The 20336-nt window shown below is 34.7% G+C and overlaps 1 protein-coding gene across 2 annotated transcripts in view; it reads right to left on the bottom strand.

Annotated features, from left to right (window-relative positions):
• GSTCD (glutathione S-transferase C-terminal domain containing) overlaps positions 1-20336 on the bottom strand; it is a 137135-nt gene that overhangs the window by 84849 nt on the left and 31950 nt on the right. The gene's annotated exons all lie outside the window — the stretch shown is intronic.

The raw sequence follows: 20336 nt of genomic DNA, 5'->3' as shown, positions 1-20336 counted from the left end.
TGGAGGGTAGGAGGAGGGGAGAAGTCAGATTATTTCTTCTCTCTTGTCTTTGTTTCCCATAGTGTCTCCAGCAGTAGCTCCATCTCATTTGTGACTAAAGCTTATCCAGACAGTCCTCTCCGTGGTTCCAGCTTTTTGCCACATGACCTCAGCTCCCCAGTTTCAGTAACATTGCCTCCTGCCAGCAGCTTCCTGCTGTTGCCATTCCCTGGGATGAGTCACCATTCCTGGTTTGGCTTCTAGAGCTTTCATCATCTATATAATTTAATATCCTGTATTAAATTATCCCTGACTTGAAGTATTTAGAATGGTTCCTATTTTCTGAAAGGACCCTGAATGCTAGAGTATCTCCAATTAATGTAAAAGGGACTGTATTAATCTGTTCTCACGCTGCTATAAAGAACTGTCCAAGGCTGGATAATTTATAAAGCAAAGAGGTTTAATTGACTCACAGTTCCACATGGCTGGGAAGGCCTCAGGGAACTTACAATTCTAGTGGAAGGGGAAGCAAACATGTCCTTCTTCACATGGTGGCAGGAGAGACAAGTGCAGAGCGAAGCAGGGAAAGCCCCTTATAAAACCATCAGATCTCATGAGAACTTATTCACTATCAGGAGAACAGCATGGGGGAACCGGCCCCATGATCTAATCACCTCCCACAAGGTCCGTCCCGCAACCGCAACATGTGGGGATTACAGTTTGGATTACAATTCAAGATGAGATTTGGGTGGAGACACAGAGCCAGACCATATCAGGGACAAAGATCATTGATGACAAATACATTGAGATACTTGTTGAATAGCTTATATCACTGTGCATATGCACCTGATTTTCATGGGAACTTGGCTTTCAAGGAGCCCAACCTCAACAATGTAGCAGTCTCCTAGATCTCTTATTTGTGCTGTTTCAAGATTTGAAAGAAACTAGTGCACCCTCTAAATGAAGGGTTACACTTTCTAGAGAGTTTTCTTCCAGTCATTGAGTACTTGAGAGTGGTCAACAACAAACAGCAAAACTCTGTGCTAAAAATACGTTTAAATGTTAAATTCTAGGGGAGTTACTAGGAATGCACATACAGTAACATTGCTACCTTGAGACAATACTGATCAAATGAGTTTTACCTTGCAAGCAGTTTTTCAAATTTTAAATGAGTGTTAACTCATGAGTCAATTTAATGGGTCATGACCATTATTAATTAAATTAATGGGATTAAATTTATTAAATTTAAAAATAAATTATAATAGAATTTAAGAAAAATACCAAGGTGTAATGCTTTTAAGAGGGTAAGATTCATAACATAAACTCTTGTTTCTGTTATACAGTACATGTGTATGTGTGATTGTGGGTGCATGTGAATTGAGTTGTAATGAAAAATCTATATCTATATGCAGATCAAGGTAAAAAAAATTTTTGAAAGCCATCATACCAGTACTTTGCCTAAACTTAAAGATATAAAGTGAATACAAAACACCTCAAGGTTTTCTCTAAGTGAGGTAAGTTAAAGAAAAATGTCTTCATTTGTTGCACAATGCTAGTGTGTTGAATATAAAAATAAGAGAATATGATCAGCAGAACTTGGCAGATTACCCACAATCACTGATGCTAATTGTTAGGAACTGAATGTGTGCCCCCAAAATTATGTTGAAGGCCTAACCTCCAACATGACTATATTTGAAGACAGGACCTTTAGGGAGGTAATTAGGGTTACATGAGGTCATAAGTGTGGGGCCTTAATTTGACAGGACTGGTGTCCTCATAAGAGAAAGAGACATAAGGAGTGTGTGCACACAGAGGAAAAGCTGTGTAAGGACACAGCAATATGGTGGCCATCTGCAAGCCAAGAGAAGCCTTGCCAGAAAGCATCCCTGCTGGCACCCTGATCATGGACTTCTAGCTTCCAGAAATGTGAAAAACTTAATTTCTATTGTTAAAACCACCAGTCTGTGGTCTTTTGTTATGGCAGCCTGAGCAGAGTAATTATCCCACATCTTTCTCTAAATCTGTTGCAGCCACTCATAAACGAACAAATTCTTACGGAGTTTAAAATAAGTATGGGCAACTGGAGAGATACAGTATAAATTAGCATTTATATAAGACTACACTTAGTATATCTGAGTTGGATATATAATGGTAACATAAAATACATAAAAAATCATTTAATTTCTGATAGATTAATATTTTTTCTATAAAACTTGTTCACTTTTTTGCTAATATAAAGCATATATAACTAAATACATTATTAGGTGATCGGTTGATATTAAACATGTAATTTAGAGGTACACTGTTAAACTTTTGATGTGATTTTCTGTCTTTTTTATAAATTATAGCCGCCCCTCTTTAATTTTTATGACTGCTAAAGAAAAAGATTAACTGCTGAAATGTTAGGAAATATGTATAAGAAAGAATACAAACAAATCCAAACAATGATTCTGAAACTAAATTTTTTTTTGTGTGTGACCAATAATAATTCTAAGACGACTTTAGAAGTGACCCTTGAAATTGATGGGCTACAACTACCTCTGGGGAAAAATCAAATTATTACTAAACATGTATTTTTTGATTCAATGTAAAAGCAACATAAAAACCTTGGAATGGCTTTACAAGAGAAATGTGTTCAGAAAACTCAAAAGAGTACAAATTTGATTCCAAATTTTAATGTAACATATAACTCTGTATACCTCAGATATAATAGTTTAGATTTCTAAAAATACCAGAGTAACTGTGTTATGTTTATAATTACTCCTTTGGTACCAAAATAAGATACATGATATAGTAAAACATTGAAAAATGGTATGTAAACTGTTGCTTGTGGACACATAAGGGCAGCATAGTGTAAATGGTGGTTCAGACAGTCTGGCTCCAGAGGCCATGCTTTTAAATCAACTCTGCATTTTACTAGTTGTGGGACCTTGTGAAAATAACCTAATTTCTCTATACTTTAGTTCTTTACCTGTACAATGGGATGACAACAGTTCACACATCATTGGGTTGTTAATGTGTGCTCTAGGAGTTGATATTATGATAATGTTTCCCACACACTAAGCACTTTATAAATGTTAAAGACAGACATACATAAAGGCTGAGAAAAAAAATGCTTAACTCTTATCTCCTTAAGTATAGTTATTTCCTTTGCCTTTTTACTTACTTCTGCTTTGCTTCATCCTTATAGAGATATCTTTCATGGTGGAAAGATGAAATAATAAAAGGCTTCATAACAGACAAATTTCTAGGATACTAATATCCTCTGCACTCTTAAATTCTGATCTGCTTATGTGAAATTTCCAAGTTGATGAGCCATTTACAGTAAAAAGAGAAACTGTGACAGCTTTCATATGGTACAAAAACATTTTGATGTTGGTTCCTAATGTTTGTTTTGTTTATTAGGTAAATGAGGGAGATATCATGCTAGGTATTCAATAGGTACAGTTATTCTTAAGCTACTTATCTCTAAAATATATTTTTTAAGTGAGATACATTGTGCTTGCCTGGGGAGAATTAAGTCTCTTCAGATTGAAAGCAGCTGGACTAACTGACCTTTCAAAATCTAAATTTGTTTTATTCAGAAACATATAGGAAAGAGTGAAATGAACACCATCCCCCAAAAGGTATTATACTCAAGAATAAAACTATTCAGGGAAATTCAAACTACCTTATCTGAAAGAAAAGCATGAATCAATTTAAAACTGAGAATCAATTTTTAAAAGTTTATGTGGGTCTGTAAGTAAAAGAAGCAAAAAGTTCATCAATAGAAACCAGTCACTGTAAATAGCAACCTGGAGCTCTGAAATGTCAATTTCACACTGCACTAAGCATATCCCACCAAACATGACCAATCTGCTGTTAGGAAAAATATCAACACCTGCTACTACATTCCTTGAAGTAGTAATAGGTCAGACACACGAACCAGGTCAGGTACAAAACTGCATCCACTTAGACCTATCTACCCAGGAATCATTTTCCATTTATTTTAAGTGCTTATCGCTTTTAAATCAGATGTGTTAATGAACCCAGAACAAATAACTAACTCCAAATAAACTGTAGTTTGGTTTGGTATAATTAAATGCTAAGAATATCCTTACAAAGCTTTGGGGAGAAACTAAATGAGTTAGAATATATTCATTTAGAATTTCAGGCTGATGGCCAAAATATATAACCTATTGTTATAATCTGCCACTCATATGCCTCCTTCAGTTAGATGCCCAATCTGAATCATTTATTAGGTAATAAAAATTATGCAAGGGAAGACTGACTATTTTCCATATGAGAAGTTCCTTTGGAACTTCTTGAAATCTGGCCTGAGGGACTGAGGATTCACACACTTCCAATCTGACAACAAAGCCAAAAAATGTGTTGCTGTGTCACTCAAAACCTCTAAGGAATTTTCTCCCTTTGGGAGAGTTGGGGTGGGGAGACCCACCAATATCCAGTCCCTCCCTGAGAAGAGAAAATGAGGGATGTCAGTAATGAGCAAATAAAAAGCAGCTCTAGAAATAGAATTTTCAAATTCAAGCAGATTTTATTGAGGATGACAAGCTACACAGACACAAAAATGTGGCTTCGATTTAAGGCACAGAAAGGTTAATGAGCCCTTGACAACTACAGATAATTTTCTCTTTCTGTTTTTTTGTTAAGTTTCTTTCCATAATATATCTCTACATTACTACATCCCAGAAGTAAATAGCAATACAAGCCAGTAAGTCAACTTCATGGAAATGCCAGGTTTTTATTATATTAAGAAAAAAAATGATGGTCAAGGAGGAGTCAGTAAAAAATGCTGTAGTCCTCATGTGAAAGACAACAGGCAGAGTCAAATAAAGGTTTGCAGAATCAAGAAGTCAAACACTATAATAAATATAGTAAATTTAGTAAATGGAGTCACAGCCTTCTCAAGAATTGTCAAGTAAGATAATTCTACTATTTTAATAGACAAACCACTGGTCTCCGATACTCATACTCTAGAATGTCACTTACTAATGTCCATAGGGCCAGATAATTAATAGATTGTAACAGTATTGATGCCTCTGTTCTCTCCAAAAGCTGTTTTTAGAAAATTACATTTACAAGTATATTGAGTCCAAGTGGTGGAAGCCTGTAATCCTGGCACTTTGGGAGGCCGAGGCAGTTGTATCACTTGAGGTTAGGAGTTCAAGACCAGCCTGGCCAATATGGTGAAACTTCATCTTTACTAAAAATACAAAAATTAGTTAGACATGGTGGCAAGTGTCTACAATCCCAGCTACTTTGGAGGCTGAGGTAGCAGAATTACTTGAACCCAGGAGGCTGGGGTTCCAGTGAGCCAAGACTACACCACTGCATTCCAGCCTGAGTGACAGAGCAAGACTCCATCTCGGAAAAAAAAAAAAAAAAAAATTTAAAAAGTATAATGAGATATACAAAATTATTAGAGGTTCTTTGTCCAGGAGTTCTGAGATCATGGAAAATGGTTTTGATATCAAAAGAAAACAATGCCCCATAACACCTCCCACTTAAAAAACACTAAAGTTTGGCTTTAATTATTTAAAAAATAGATTATAACATTAAAGCTTCTCAGTGAGCTGTTCTCAACTGTACCAATCCATCAATAGCTGGCATTACTTCGTAAACTATTTTTCTGACATTCACTTGAAATTCCCTTTCCACATTCATTCTCTCTAGTCCATTTTCATTTATGCTGTTCCCTCTCACTAAGATACTTTACATTCTTCTTTCTTTTTAATCTAAGGTTTACTTTGATTCAAGGCCAAATTCAAGACCTGGTTGACCTGCTTGGACCCTTTCCCAACCAAGAATCAATCCCCCTCCTTTCTGGCCTTTCACAGCATCTACCGCCTCTGTCTTTCCAACTTAGCAATCCCTTAACAAACAGATAAATTATGTTTTTAAAATGCAATGCAGTTGGTAAAATCTAGCTGGTAAGATCAAAGTCTCATAGAAAAGAGAGGATTAAGAGAAAAAATTATGCTTTTAAGCATGTTTTCTTAAAAAGAAAAGTTTTAAAAGGCATCTATTCTAAAACAATATAGATTTATTGAAGTTACCTGCTCCCACAGGCTTCCAAATAGAAAACCCTGCAGCTGAAGCAGATTCTCCCACAGTTCAATATTAGGGGGCTTTATCTCTTGTCCTTGAGGTAGCCCTTATGGACTTGGAATTCACTACATTTTATACTTGAATTCTCTCTCTTTTTTTTTGCCTATTTTTTTTTTTCTCAAATCTTAGCCAAATGTTCATGTCATTAACTGATCAAATTACTAGGCTGCATAAGGCATAGTTTTTTGGACTGGTCTCCTAAACACTGCAAAGGTAGAGAACACATAGTTTTCCTGTCTGTGCACTGCTTCTCAGATCCAATGAGCCAGCCTACTAAAGAGGACTGGAAAATAACTACCAATTTTGTATTGCTTTAGGTCACAATTATATAAGACTGAATTATCTTGAAACACTGGCTTTGAGGAACTAATGTACTGTATTTTATTTCACTAGCTATTCCATTAAAAAAATGAGTGTCATTGTATTCTATTAATCAAAAAAGTCCATTTTTTGTTTAAGTCCACATGGATATTTACAGATATTCTAATTTTGGTAAAACTTTTTAAAAATCAGATCTTAGAGATAATTAAAAATTTTAAATTTATTTTCCTCCTTTGATGACTCATAGTGGTCACGTTCAATATTATAGTTTATAACTCCAATTGCCTCCCATACTATTTTCCCCTACAATTCATTCATTATTTCATTTCAGTATTCATTAAATCTCTGCCTTATTTGTGCTGGTGACTCAGCTAGGCATAAAAGTTACAAACATGAACAGTTGATGCCCTCAAGGAGCTCAGTTTGTTCAAGGAGGATCCAGTTGGTAAGGGCATCTCCTTTATTGAAACTAAACACAACAACTAACATCCTCCAGGAGTAAGAGACAACTGGACCAACAGCCTCCACTTAGTCCCTTGAGCTTCATCTCTCAAACTGGGTTCACTTGAACTATCATCACCACCTTCATGCTGCCCCCTAGAGGTAGGTTATTCTTTTAAAAATAATAATAATAATAAATATTCCTGGGAATTCTGTCAGCACAATGTAGAGAGGCTGACATTTTAAAAAAGGCTTTTCTAAATAGTTAAGGTAGAATAAATAGGAAATTAATAAAGATATAACAAATAACATGTAGCCTAAATAAATTCTGAGATTTCTGATTTTACCATTACTAGCTGACTTATAGAGCTGAGGCTCTATGTTGTTTAACCTGAGACTGTCATACTCTTAAGAACTAACAGAAGCTGCCTACTTCTGCTATAGTTGTCTGTATACAAAGTGGAACTAAAACACAAAACCTGTGGAATGTCTCAGCTTTAAGAAGAACATGTTGCTAACTGAAATTTAAAAAGCAAATTATATTCTGCAGAAATATCTTTAGCAAATAAAGATTAAAATATTTATTTTGTTAAAGAATTCAAGTTGACAAGAAAAATGATAAGTCAGATATTAAACAAAATACCTGCAAATATCCAACCTTGTGATGATAAAATAATACAAAATAAAACAATGAGTTTTCCCTATCAGCCTGTAAAACTTACAAAAAGTTGAATGAATTAATGTCACTGAAGGTGGAATGAAGCAGAGGTTATTTAACATTGCTGATGGTAAAATAAACTAGTTAAGCCCTACTGGAAATCAGTTTAGCAATATGTAATATTAGTAGCAAAAATTTCACATCCTTTAACCCTATTACCGCCCTTCCAGAGTGTATGAGGTCATTCTTGCACTACTATAAAGAAATACCTGAGAATGGGTAATTCATAAGAAAAGAGATTTAATTGGCTTGCAGCTCTGCAGGCTGTACAGGAAGCATAGTGGCATCTGCCTCTGGGGAGGCCTCAGGAAGCTTCCATTTATGGCAGAAGGCAAAGGGGAGGCAGGCACATTACATGACGAGAATGGGAGCAAGAGAGAGTGAGTGACGGGAGGCACATTACATGACGAGAACGGGAGCAAGACAGAGTGAGTGACGGGAGAGGTGCTACACACTTTTAAACCACCATATCTCGTGAGAACTCACTAATGTGAAGACAGCACCAAGACATGAGGGATCTGCCCCTATGACCCAAACACCTCCCACCAGGCCCCACCTCCAGCATTGGGGATTACAATTCAACATGAGATCTGGACAGGGACAAATATTCAAAAAACTATATCACAGGGAATAACTGAAAGTATAGAAAAAGCTATGTGTAGGATGTTTTCACTGTAGTGTTACCTGTGGTAATGATAAGTTGAGGGCAACTTTATATTCAGCTGCCGTTAATTCAGCAAAATATATCAAATCTGTTTGGTGAGATATTATGGAACCATTAAAAATCAGCATTTATATTAGGGGTACTTGTATTATGTTTCAAATTTTTAAAATTAATTGTTTTAAAAGCAAACACTATAGACATGTGAAGTAGCTGAATTCTTTGATACTTTGACATTAAATGGCAAGTTCTATCTCACTGTATAATAAAAAGAAAGTATAGTAGGAACATGTCTAAAGGCCTAGTAAAAGCATTTGTAAAGCTACAATATATTTTGGCTAATTAGTTTACTGCTTTTTAAAAAGGAGGAAATGGTTCATTTATATTGAAATAGTCTTTTTTTGACTATAACCTTTATATCTATAGGCACTCAAACCTAATAATGGCTTCCTTGTAATACACAATCAAAGGAATGTATCTCCTTGTGAAATAGGTTGGATACAATGTAGCATTTACAATTAAATATAATAATCACAATTGTAGCAGAAAAGCTCAGCTGACATTGATGATTTCTACTTTTTGATACAGAGATATAAAAGATCTTAGCAAGAACCTATATAACACAAGCTATATAAGAAAGGATGAAGAGACCCCAGAATGCAAAAAGAACATTTGTGTGAGAAATACACAAAATTTGCTGTTCACAAGTAAAATCTTTGATTTCAGAGTGAGTGTTTTGGCCAATGATTTCCAGAATGTGAGCAGAGTTTGAAGAGATGCTTCATAGTCTCCACACATAGGAACATTCAATAAATGTAAAATTACTTGATATAATTGGCCAGATGGTATTAACAGATTAGTGAAAACAATAAGGTAGGAAAATGTTAAAAGGAAACATTTCAACAACAATGGGTAGAATTCATTTTGAGAATGGGAAATGCTTAATACATTGAAGAGTTTTATATGCTGCTTTTAATCAAATGAATTAATCAAATTTTAAGCCTCTTAAGCAATGACTCTAATAAAGGGTTATTGTAATTCTTCCCCCTGTCTAAGATAATCACCTTAAACAGAAATTTTCTGTAACAGGTATGGTCACTGAAAGTAATTTTCAGAGAATTATAGTACAAACTGAAATAAGTTATGCGGGACAAACTACTCTTCCTCTAATATGGCCAAACTCCAGCCCCTTAGGTTAATACATTTCAAATTTTATTAATTTTGTAGGCAATAGCAATGCTGATCAGTGTAACTTCACACACAACAAGCAATTTGCATAGATGCTATAAGTGGTGACTGTGACATAATTATGAACTATAATGCATGTAGAGCTAGAGTTCTCAACTCCGCTGATTGATGGACAGTGTGTCTTAATTGTAAATTACACAATGCATGTTACTTACTCTCACGAGGTACCTCAAATTTTCTGATTAGACAAAATTTCTAATGTCTCTCCTGGCTCTGAATTTCCACAACTACTCTCTCAGATATCTGCAAGATTATTTGCCCTTTCAATTTAACCTGCTTTCTGCTTTGAAGGTTGGTCTGCATGGGCTACTCAAGTGGCTTCCTTGCCCTCTCGCATACCTATGGTTTTGGTCAGTGAAAATCTGTGAAATAATAAGATATATAATATATATATACACACACACACACATACATACACATATATGTATGTGTATATATGTATATACGTGTGTGTGTGTGTGTGTGTAGGTCTCTGCTACCAGTCCCTGACACAAATTTCCAAAATTCCTTGGGATTTTCAAGGTGATAGGAGTGTCTTGCGTTCTAATGAGACAACTCTTCGGTGGACTTCTGAACAAGGGGTAGTCACCAGAAAGACCAAGACATGATTCTAATCTGAGAACTTCAGACCCAGCTCCCATTCTCTGGAGAGGGGAGAGGGGATGGAAATTGAATTAATAATCAATCATGTTTATGTGGTTAAACCCTCCATAAAAATCCCTGAAGCAGGGGGTTCTGAGAACTTCTACATTGGTGAACACAGCCATGTGCCAGAAGGGTGACACACCTCAACTCCACAGGGACAGAAACTCCTGTGCTCAGGACCTTTCCAGACCTTGCCCTGTGTATTTCTTCATCTGTTGTTCATCTGTATCCTTTATTACATCTTTTATTAATAAACCAGTAAATGTAATTCAGGTGTTTCCCTGAATTATGTGAGCTATTCTTGAAAATTAGTTGAATCTTAGGAGGGTGTCATGGGAACCATGGCCAGTGGTGGGAACCATGTGATATGGGTACATGTCACAACCTAGACCTTGTGATTGGCATCTGAAATGGGGGGCAGTTTTGTGGAACTGAGCCTTTAACATGTGAGATCTAACACTATCTCCAGGTAGATGATGTCAGAATTGAATTGGAGGATACCCTGCTCTTTTCTGCTGGAGAATTTCTTGATGTGTGCGGAAATCCCTTCATGCATTCAGTATCAGAAGTAATGTGTTGCGTTAGAGTATGAAAAACACTTCGGTTTTTCCTCTATCTCAAAGAAGTCACAGCAGGAGATCAGATAGTAAAGGAGATATAGGTCAGGGAATTTATTCCTCTGGCTCTTATGCCTGAGAATCACCTAGAGCTCCCTCCTTCCCTCCCTCCCTGCCTCCTTCCCTTCCTTCTTTCCTTCCTAGACAGGGTGTCACTCTGTTGCCCTCATTCTCTCATTGCCTCCCTCCCTTCCTCCCGCCTTTCCTTCCTTCCTTCCTTCCTTCCTTCCCTCCCTCCCTCCCTCCCTCCCTCCCTCCCTTCCTTCCTTCCTTCCTTCCTTCCTTCCTTCCTTCCTTCCTTCCTTCCTCCCTCCCTCCCTCCTTCCTTCCCTCCTTCCCTCCTTCCTTCCTTCCTTCCCAGGATCTCACTCTGTTACCCAGTCTGTGTGCAGTGGTGTGATCCCTAGTAGCAGGAACTATAGGTGCACACTACCACACCAGTTATTTTTTTTTGTTTTTTGTTTTTTGTTTTTTTTTTGGAGAAATGAGGTCTCACTATGTTGCTCAGGCTGGTCTTGAACTCCTGGACACAAGTGATCCTCCTGTCTCAGCCTCCCAAAGTGCTGGGATTACAGGAATGAACCACTGCAACCACTGCACCCAGTCAGAAAACAACTTTCTAAGTCATTTTCTGTAATATTGCCTTTTACAGTTAAGTTTTCTCTCCTTTTCTTGTTTTGCTGAAAAATATCAAAATGTGAATTATTTCCCTAGGACATGGAAGTATTGGGTCAATAAAGTTATTAAAAAGGGGTGGGGCATGACCCTATTTCTAGCCCCTCCAAACATTTTAATGTCTTGCTTATTAGAGTGCACACTGCCACAAAAATACTTTTGCTTTCTCATTTCAACAGACAAGTCAGAGTAAAACCTTCATATAAAATAATTTGTTTTTAAGATAAGGAGTTGTCCTGGGAATTAAGACTTTGCCCTAGTTTTAGAAAATACTTGCTGTGTAATCATATGCAAAATTTCTATTTTTTCCTAGGAAGCATATGTTTGCATTTTTGTGTACAGAATACAGTCAACTTTCAAATGTGACTACAAATTTCAACATAAAAATACATTTAACAATGTTCCCCAAATAAGCATACAAAATTCACATCTATAAATATTATACTATGGATTACTAATATTGTATATTTATGCCATTTAAATAATGATGGTTGTCTATTTATGACTACATTTTTGCCCTATAGTTAAGGATAACTTTTTTCCCCTTCTTCTGATGATTCAATCTTAGACAACTGTACTGTTTAAGTGCCTGTGAGCTATTGTTATTACATAGCTATTAAGGAAATTTCTTTGCTTCAGGTATCTCTCCAATGTGAGTTGGCCTAATTAAATAAAAATAATGAATGGGCTTGGGTGCTAAGAGGAGCTGGTTCAAAGCATGGAATAAAATAGTTCCTTGTATAGTTGAGCTGATATTTATCATAACTGTCTGGAATAGCACAGAGAATGCCAATTTCAATTGTAATGAACAGTACTAATTAGTTCCCATTAGCAGAAAAACAGGGATCCACATCATTAGTTTTCCCTCCAACTCCTATAAGCATTAGGATTTAAAAAAAAATTCTGGAAAGTTTAGCAATGTCAAAAATTTTTAAGCTTAAAAACAATATTACTGTGAGATATTTAAAAGAACTCTGGAAAGGTAATACAAGAGATAAATTATTCAAGAAAATGCCTTTTTGCAAATGTACAAAATGGAATTAATAAAGAGCCAGTTTCTCATTAATTATAAACAGAAATAAACTTCAGGGTTTTCAGAGCAGGTATGTATAGTTTATGTATAAATTATAGTCATCCATCAATATCAGTGAAGGATTGATTCTATGACCTCCCACAGATACTAAAATCTATGAATGCTCAAGTCCCTGATACAAACGGCATAATATCTGCACATAACCTATGCACATCCTCCCATATACTGTCATCTCTAGATTACTTGTAATACCTAATTACAATGTAAATGCTATGTAAATAGTTCTACTGTATTATTTAGGGCATCATGACAAGAAAAAAGTCTGTACATGTTCAGTACAGATGCAGATTTTTTTCAAATATTTTTAATCCCAGGTTGGTTCATGAATACATCCAACTGCATGTATAATTTATATATAGCTACAAATAACTCTGTGAATGTTTGCCATTGTTCATTCTTTTATCTTTATTAGAAATCATGCTGAAAGCTGGAACTAAATGCTTTATTGCAACTATCTTTGTTTTACAGAAAACGTTCTTTCCTGTCCCTCATTGCTTCTGGATGACTCTCAACAGTAAGTTTTGTTCTACTTAAAGTGGTTTCTTGCTAAAAGTTTACCCATTAATAATTTATATCAAATATTTACAAATTTTCATCTAAAGCTGCCTCATTCTAAAACACCACAGCCTTTTATTATGGCATCCAGGATTTGTGATCAATGGAAAAACTCATAAAGAAAAAAATATAAAGTGCTTAGGAAAAGTCTTATCTTGAAGTGGGTACATATTTCTACCCTAAGATAATGCAGATGCTGCTATAAACATAGTAGAACTGGGAATTGCTCCAGATAAATTCACCAGGAAGTCTTGTCTTGCTAAATTAAAATGGCCCCACACAACTACATTTCAATACTAACTGAAGAGAGAATTGAACCCTTGGCTGGTAAAGGTTTTCAGAAACAAGCATTTCATTATTCACATAAATCCTGTTTTAACCTTTGAAGCAAAATGATCTCTGAAACATATTAATACTTAAAAATAGTAAGTACTATTAATACTTAAGTATACCTTTGAATGGATAATTTGAAGTTTCTTACTAGTAAACTCATAATATCTCTAAAATAAACCACGATAATTTTCAAACTTGCGTAGTGCTATGACAAACAACTTAGTGAAGTCAAAACCAAACCCAAATCTCCTTGATTATTCAATAAACATTCAATTTGTTCATTTCCCATAGACAAAAAAAATCCCAGTTTTTATACCCTACATATGACCTAAATAAAATAAACCTCAGATAAATTTGTATGATCACATAGATGTTTCCTCACATCAAATAACTGTATTTTGTTTTAAAAAGCAATACTTCTAGAAGATTGTATGTAATATACCCTTGATATTGGCCATTAAAACCTTTACTGATAATCAGTCATTATGGTCTCTGTAAAGTACTTAAAAACATGGTCTATAAATAGGGTTCTTGAAGTCTAACCCTACAGAAGAAGACAAAGCATAACATAATACTGAGAAGAATTACAGCAAATCTAACTCCAAGAAGAAAAAAGACTTTTAACCTTTCTCTTTTAATCACATGCTACAGTTAGTATACTTAAAACAAAAAAACAAACAAACAAACAAACAAAAAGCATTGTATTTTCCTAAGAAGAGAATCTGGCTTCATGGCTCAAAAAAGAAAAAGAGAGAGAGAAACCCAGTGAGCCATACAATATGTGGCAATGAGGCACTAAAGCTGTGAGCCCATTTTACCAATGCTGTCCTAGCTAAAGAATTGCTGTCTCTATGTTAGATACAGGGCATGTGCCTATTTTTGTTGAGGACTCTAAAGTATAAAACTTGAATTTAATCTTGCTACTCTTTCAGGCCTTGCTTACAGCAAAGTAGTTCCATGGGATTTAGGTAACAGTATAATGTTATACAACTGTGCCCTCTACATATCTAAGCTAAACTTAAAGTTCAAAACAATCTCATTCACTCAGTCATTTTTACAGTCAAAATAAGATACTTAGTTTCAGTTTTCAGTTTTTTGAATGGAAATGTATAATTGGAATTGGATACTATTAAGCTTTCAGTATGAAAGAATTTCCCCTACTTCTCCTTCTCCATGAACATAACATCTATAACACCATAACATCCTTGAAGTTTTCAGGGAGCCTAGGGTAAACTATCAGCCAGGCTTAATTATTGAACTACTCCTAGACTATATTAATCACTGTTCTGAAAAAATGTTGATAAAGAAACTCAAATTATGCTACGTCAATTTGACTTTATCCATTTCTCTGTGAGTTTAGGAATAGCAACTTGTTAAGTCTGACTGTCTGTCAAAGGTAAAAGTCAAAGCTTACCTGTGTATACTAGTACTGCATTGCTATTAATTACAAAGAAAATATATTCAGATGTCTTTGCAGCTCTTGTCTTGTATTAAACTATCATTTGATTTACACCATCTCCCCGATTTTTCTGTTTGAAAAAAGGTGAGCTGAGAAGTATTTCAATATTCTTAATTTTCCTGATTTTTCCAAATATTTCTGCTTAAATTATTTTTAACTTTTTTATTTTGAAACGTTTATAGACTCACAGGGAGTTGCAATAATAGTATAAGACTCCCATGAACTCCTTACCCACCTTCTCCAATGGTGACACCTTAAATAATTTTAGTACAATAACAAAACTAGGAAATCATTATTAGTACAATACTGTTAACTACAGACCTTAGTTCTCACAAGTTTTTACATGTACGCACTTGTCAGTATACGTATCCTTTTATGCAACTTGAGTCCATGTATAAAGTTGTGTAACAAACCCCTCTCCACAAGGGGGCACCTTGCTACCGCCATTCTTGATCCCTGTCAAATATTAATCTATTCTCCATCTTTTTAGTTTTATCATTTTGATAATGTTATATAAAGGCAAACATACAGTATAGGTAACCTTTTCAGACTTTTTTTTTCATTAAGCACAATGCCCTTGAGATCCATCCAACTTGTTGCAAGTATTAATAGTCCATTCTTTTTTATTGCTGAATAGTATTCCATTGCACAGATACACCAGAATCATTCACCTATTGAACGATATTTGGGTTATTTCCAGTTAGGGGGCCACGAATAATAATATTGCTATAAACATTCTTGTGCAGATTTTCATGTTAATATAAGTTGTTATTTCTCTGGAATGAATCCCCAAAAGTGCAATTACTGAGTCTTATGGTAGTTGCATGTTCAGTTTTGTAAGAAACTGACAAACTATTTTCTAGAGTGGCTGTACCATTTTACATTCCTACCAGCAATGTATGCGTGATCCAGTTTCTCTGCATCCTTGTCAGCATTCAGTGTTGTTACTTTTCAATTCTAGACATTCTGATAGGTGTGTAGTAATATCTCATTATAGTTTAAATTTACATTTTCCTCATATTAATTGCGAAAAGAGAAGAAATTTTCATATATGCATGTGCCATCTTATATGCTCTTTGGTGAAATGTCTGTTCATGTATTTTGCCCATTTTATAATTGGACTTTTATTTATTTGTTTAACTGTTGAGATTTGAGAACTCTTTATATATTCTTGATCCAAGTTCTTTGTCGAATTTGTGAATATTTGTGGTTTGCAAATATTTTCTTCCAGTCTATAGCTTGTTTTATCATTCTTTTAATAGTCTTTGGCAGGGCAAAGGTTTTTAATTTTGATGAAGTCCCATTTATCAATTTTTATAAAATAGATCATGCTCTTGGTGTCACATATAAGAACATATTGCTTACTCTTTGCTTAGGTCCCAAAGCATTTTGTATATATTTTCTTCTAAAGCTTTATAGTTTAAAATTTTATATTTAATTCCATGATCTATTTTGGGTTAACTTTTATATAAGATGTGCGATTTAGGTAGAGTTTTTTGTTTTTGTTTTTGTTTTTTGCCTATGGATGTCCAATTGTAGAGCAATGGTTATTGAAAAGACTATCCTTCTTCCATTGAGTTGCTTTTATACCTTTTATGCTTCTCTATTCTGTTTTATTGTTTTATTGTTCTATATGTCTATCTCTCCAATTACTATAGCTATGTAGTAAGTCTTAACACTGACTAGAGTGATTCTGTTGTTCTTTTTCAAATTGTTTTTTCCATATAAAATTTAGCATAAGCTTGTCTACAGCCACAAAAAGTCTTCAGATTTTGATAAAAATTATGTTGTACCTACAGATACATTTCAGGAGAATTTAATTAAATTATTTTTTGTGTCACTTCATGTGAAATTTTTAAGAACCTTTTAAAATTTAAATAATAAAATATATTATTATCAAACAATTATAAAATTGTGCATTTTACATGGTTTTTTTTTCTTATTAAACCTTTTAATGTTTCATAAGAAGACAGTAACACTGAAAAATAACGGTACCTTTCTACTAGCTCTCTACTTCCTTGTTATGTTCCTCACCAATAAAGATCATGTGGTACATTACTTTTTTATTTTTAGAAGTTCACCAAATGAGTTATGGTTTTCATTCAAACCTATTGTAAAATATTCCTATCAACAGTAACACCTCTTAATTGCCAAGAATAATTATTCTATTTAAAAAAAAAACATGTTAATATAAGGAATGCTTAATGTCATAACTGGGATAATTTTGCCCAATAAAATTTTATCCATTGCTTTGCCAGTTTAAATTCTTTTTCCTATTACTCTGGCTGACTTTTCTAACTTTCTACCAGAAAAATAATGAATTTAACACATGGCTATATATATCACTCATATATATAATACATATCATATGTAATATATATCTATTTCAATTTCTATAATTGATACACATTAATGTTTCTGCACTAAATCCAAAGAGTATTATTAAGCAGATAAAAACCATGTTCTTGCCAATCTTGTTGTATGTTAAACCATTTAATATAAATTGTGCCCATATTTATACATAGAATTATTTAGAAGCACTTAATTTCAGATTAAAAATAAGTTTAAATACTTTAAAAAATATTTCGACAAAGCAACAAAATTTGCATTGAGAATTTCACTCTTAATAGAAGAGAAAATACTCAAAAATTGGTAGAGTTCTGAGTCAAATATGGGCAGGTTTTGAATTTCACAGCTAAATATAACTTAGAGAAATGAAAAACATTTAAGTTAGGAACATTTTTTCCAGAAAGTGAAAAAACAAAACAAAACAAAACAAAAATCACCTCTTTGATCTCATACTATTGATATGCTTTTAGTATTTTTTTTTTCTTCTTGAGATGGAGTCTCACTCTGTCGCCCAGGCTGGAATACAGTGGCATGATCTTGACTCACCCCAACCTCTACCTCCCAGGTTCAAGAAATTCTCTCACCTCAGCCTCCCAAGTAGCTGGGACCACAGGCACGTACCACCACACACAGCTAATTTTTGTATTTTAGGCTGAGACAGCGTTTTATCTTATTGGACAGGCTGGTCTTGAACTCCTGACCTCAAGTGATCCACCTGCCTCAGTTTCCCGAAGTGCTGGGATTACACGCATGAGCTACCATGCCTGGCCACTTTTAGTATTTTAAATGCCAAAAAGTTCAAAACGTAATAGCCTTAAAATCTAAAGTTATATAATATAAACAACAACAACAACAACAAAAACAGTTTATACTGTCTAACTGGATAATTTTTTAAGAGTAAGAAAACAAATGTGCTAGTTTTGAGTCTCATCTAGTGTGGTAAAGTAGAAATAATAAGAACGCAATATGAGTATTTCAGAAATAAAATTTTCTTAAAATAGACCATTATTTTTATTTACAGTATTAGGATACTTTTACTTCCACTTATATTTGTCAGTACAATTGGTCTAAAATAGACATTCTTGTAGTTAGCAAATGGCACAGAGATATGCACAAGTCCTTATACATGACTTACTCTTTGCTAAAAACAGAATAAGTTGTAAAGAAATATTTGGACAGGTTTGATACTATTCATGTTATTTGGGCGGCAAAGAGTGAAATCAAGCAGGCAGTGCATGCATTATATTGGTTCCCTAGGGTAATACTTCACATGGTGTGGTTTCCAAAGCAGCAGAAGCAGTATCACAGAGATATTTCTTAGAAATGCAATTCTAGGGCTCTACCCTAGACCTGTAAGAGAAACTGTGGGGTAGAGCCCTGCAATCTGTTTTAACAAGACTTTCAAAAGATTCTGATAGATATCCTAGTTTGAAAAGTAATGATTTAGGACAAAGCAACATCTGGATGTCCTGCCTACCAGCCTTAGAAAAAGCTTTTGCATTTCGGATTCCCCACAAAGGACGGCATTACTGACATTGGGGATGAGACCATTCTTTGGTGAACTTTTAGCATCCCTTGCCTTCTGGCAAGAATAGCAATAAATAATGTGCCTACATATTTACCATATACTCAAGGGTTGGTAAGAACCTAGTTAAGAATCAATAATAGGGGAAAAGGCTGCCTTTAGCCCTTTCATTCTTCACCTTGTATTCACCTCTTTCCAAAGACCTTGACCACACTCTTCCCTTGCTTCCCCAAATCACTTCTGCTGGGAGAAGAAAGAAGGGGTGCTGCTGTTGGTTTATAGAAACACACAACAAAGGAGTAGGGACTATGGCACACAGACTTTTTATTGAAGCCAATTTTTATTAGTTATACATCACTATCTTGTTTTATATTTTTTCCTAATGTTAAGTGTCAGTTCATTCTTTTCAACCCCAAATATTTTACAGAAAATAAATGGGAAAAAACCAGAGTATTTATATAAATGATCCTCATAAGGATAAGTCTTTACATTTAAAACTTTAGTCAACAATAATAACTATACATAAAGGTTGATAAAAATATCTCACTACTAAGAGGATAATCTGCCACTAGAATTAAAGAATTTCATTTTTCCTAGAAACATCAATTCAATCAGTGATCTACATAAAGAGTTAGAATATACCAGTTCATAATTCCTGTTCTAAGATTTCATATTTTATTATCCCAAGCAATGTCATCTGCTAGCTTTAAAGCCCTCTAGAAAGAAGACACTATAATATCTCCTTCTAATAAAACTCTGGCATTAAATTTTTTCCTTTTATCTCAGCTGAGAAGTACATACACTTGACCGACAGTTGAACTGCTCAGCTATACCCGAGACTGCAAGACCAGCCCCTCCACTTCCTTCTCATCCTTAACTTACCTAAAATGAAGATGATGAGAATGTATACCTTGATGATGATTCATTTCCACCTAATAAATAGTAAATATATTTTCTCTTCCTTATGATTTTTATCACCTTTTCTCAAGCTTACTTTATTATAATACATATAACATATAAAATACATGTTAATCAACTGTTTAGGTTATTGGTGAGGCTTCCAGTCAACAATAGGCTATTAAGTTTTTGGGGAGTCAAAAGTTACATGCACATTTTTAACTGCATGGGGATTCAGCGACCCTAACCCCCATGATGTTCAAGGGTCAGTTGTACTCTAAAGTAAGGGACAAGGGATGAGGGTGAATGGGTGGTAATGTTTAAGGTTTTTATGCACTCTCCCCATATTACTCTCCCTAGAAGATGGTACTTTCATGTAGCTTAAAAGCAAAATTAAGTTCTCAGGTACATTTAATGGGGCCATATTTCTAAGACATCGAATGTGTGAATAAAAGAGATTATAACTGGAACAACACCTAAGCACCTTCTTGTCTTCTTTATCTTATGTAAGGTCATGCTTCTGACTATCCTCCCTCCTACATGATTGATATAGTTATTATGAGCTAGTAGCAACCTCTAATATAGGAACCACCTACCTAAGAACTACTGGAGAACAGAGAGGGCCACAGTGAAATAATACATGGATTAAGTGGCTTAGGCCAGCTCTGTTCTAGGTCTTAAGGCAAAAGACCATAACCCTCTTTTATAC

The sequence above is a fragment of the Theropithecus gelada genome, chromosome 5, assembly GCF_003255815.1.
Source record: "Theropithecus gelada isolate Dixy chromosome 5, Tgel_1.0, whole genome shotgun sequence".
Taxonomy (NCBI): domain Eukaryota; kingdom Metazoa; phylum Chordata; class Mammalia; order Primates; family Cercopithecidae; genus Theropithecus; species Theropithecus gelada.
Note: the sequence above shows the minus strand (reverse complement) of the source record. Positions and strands in the feature narration are given on the sequence as shown.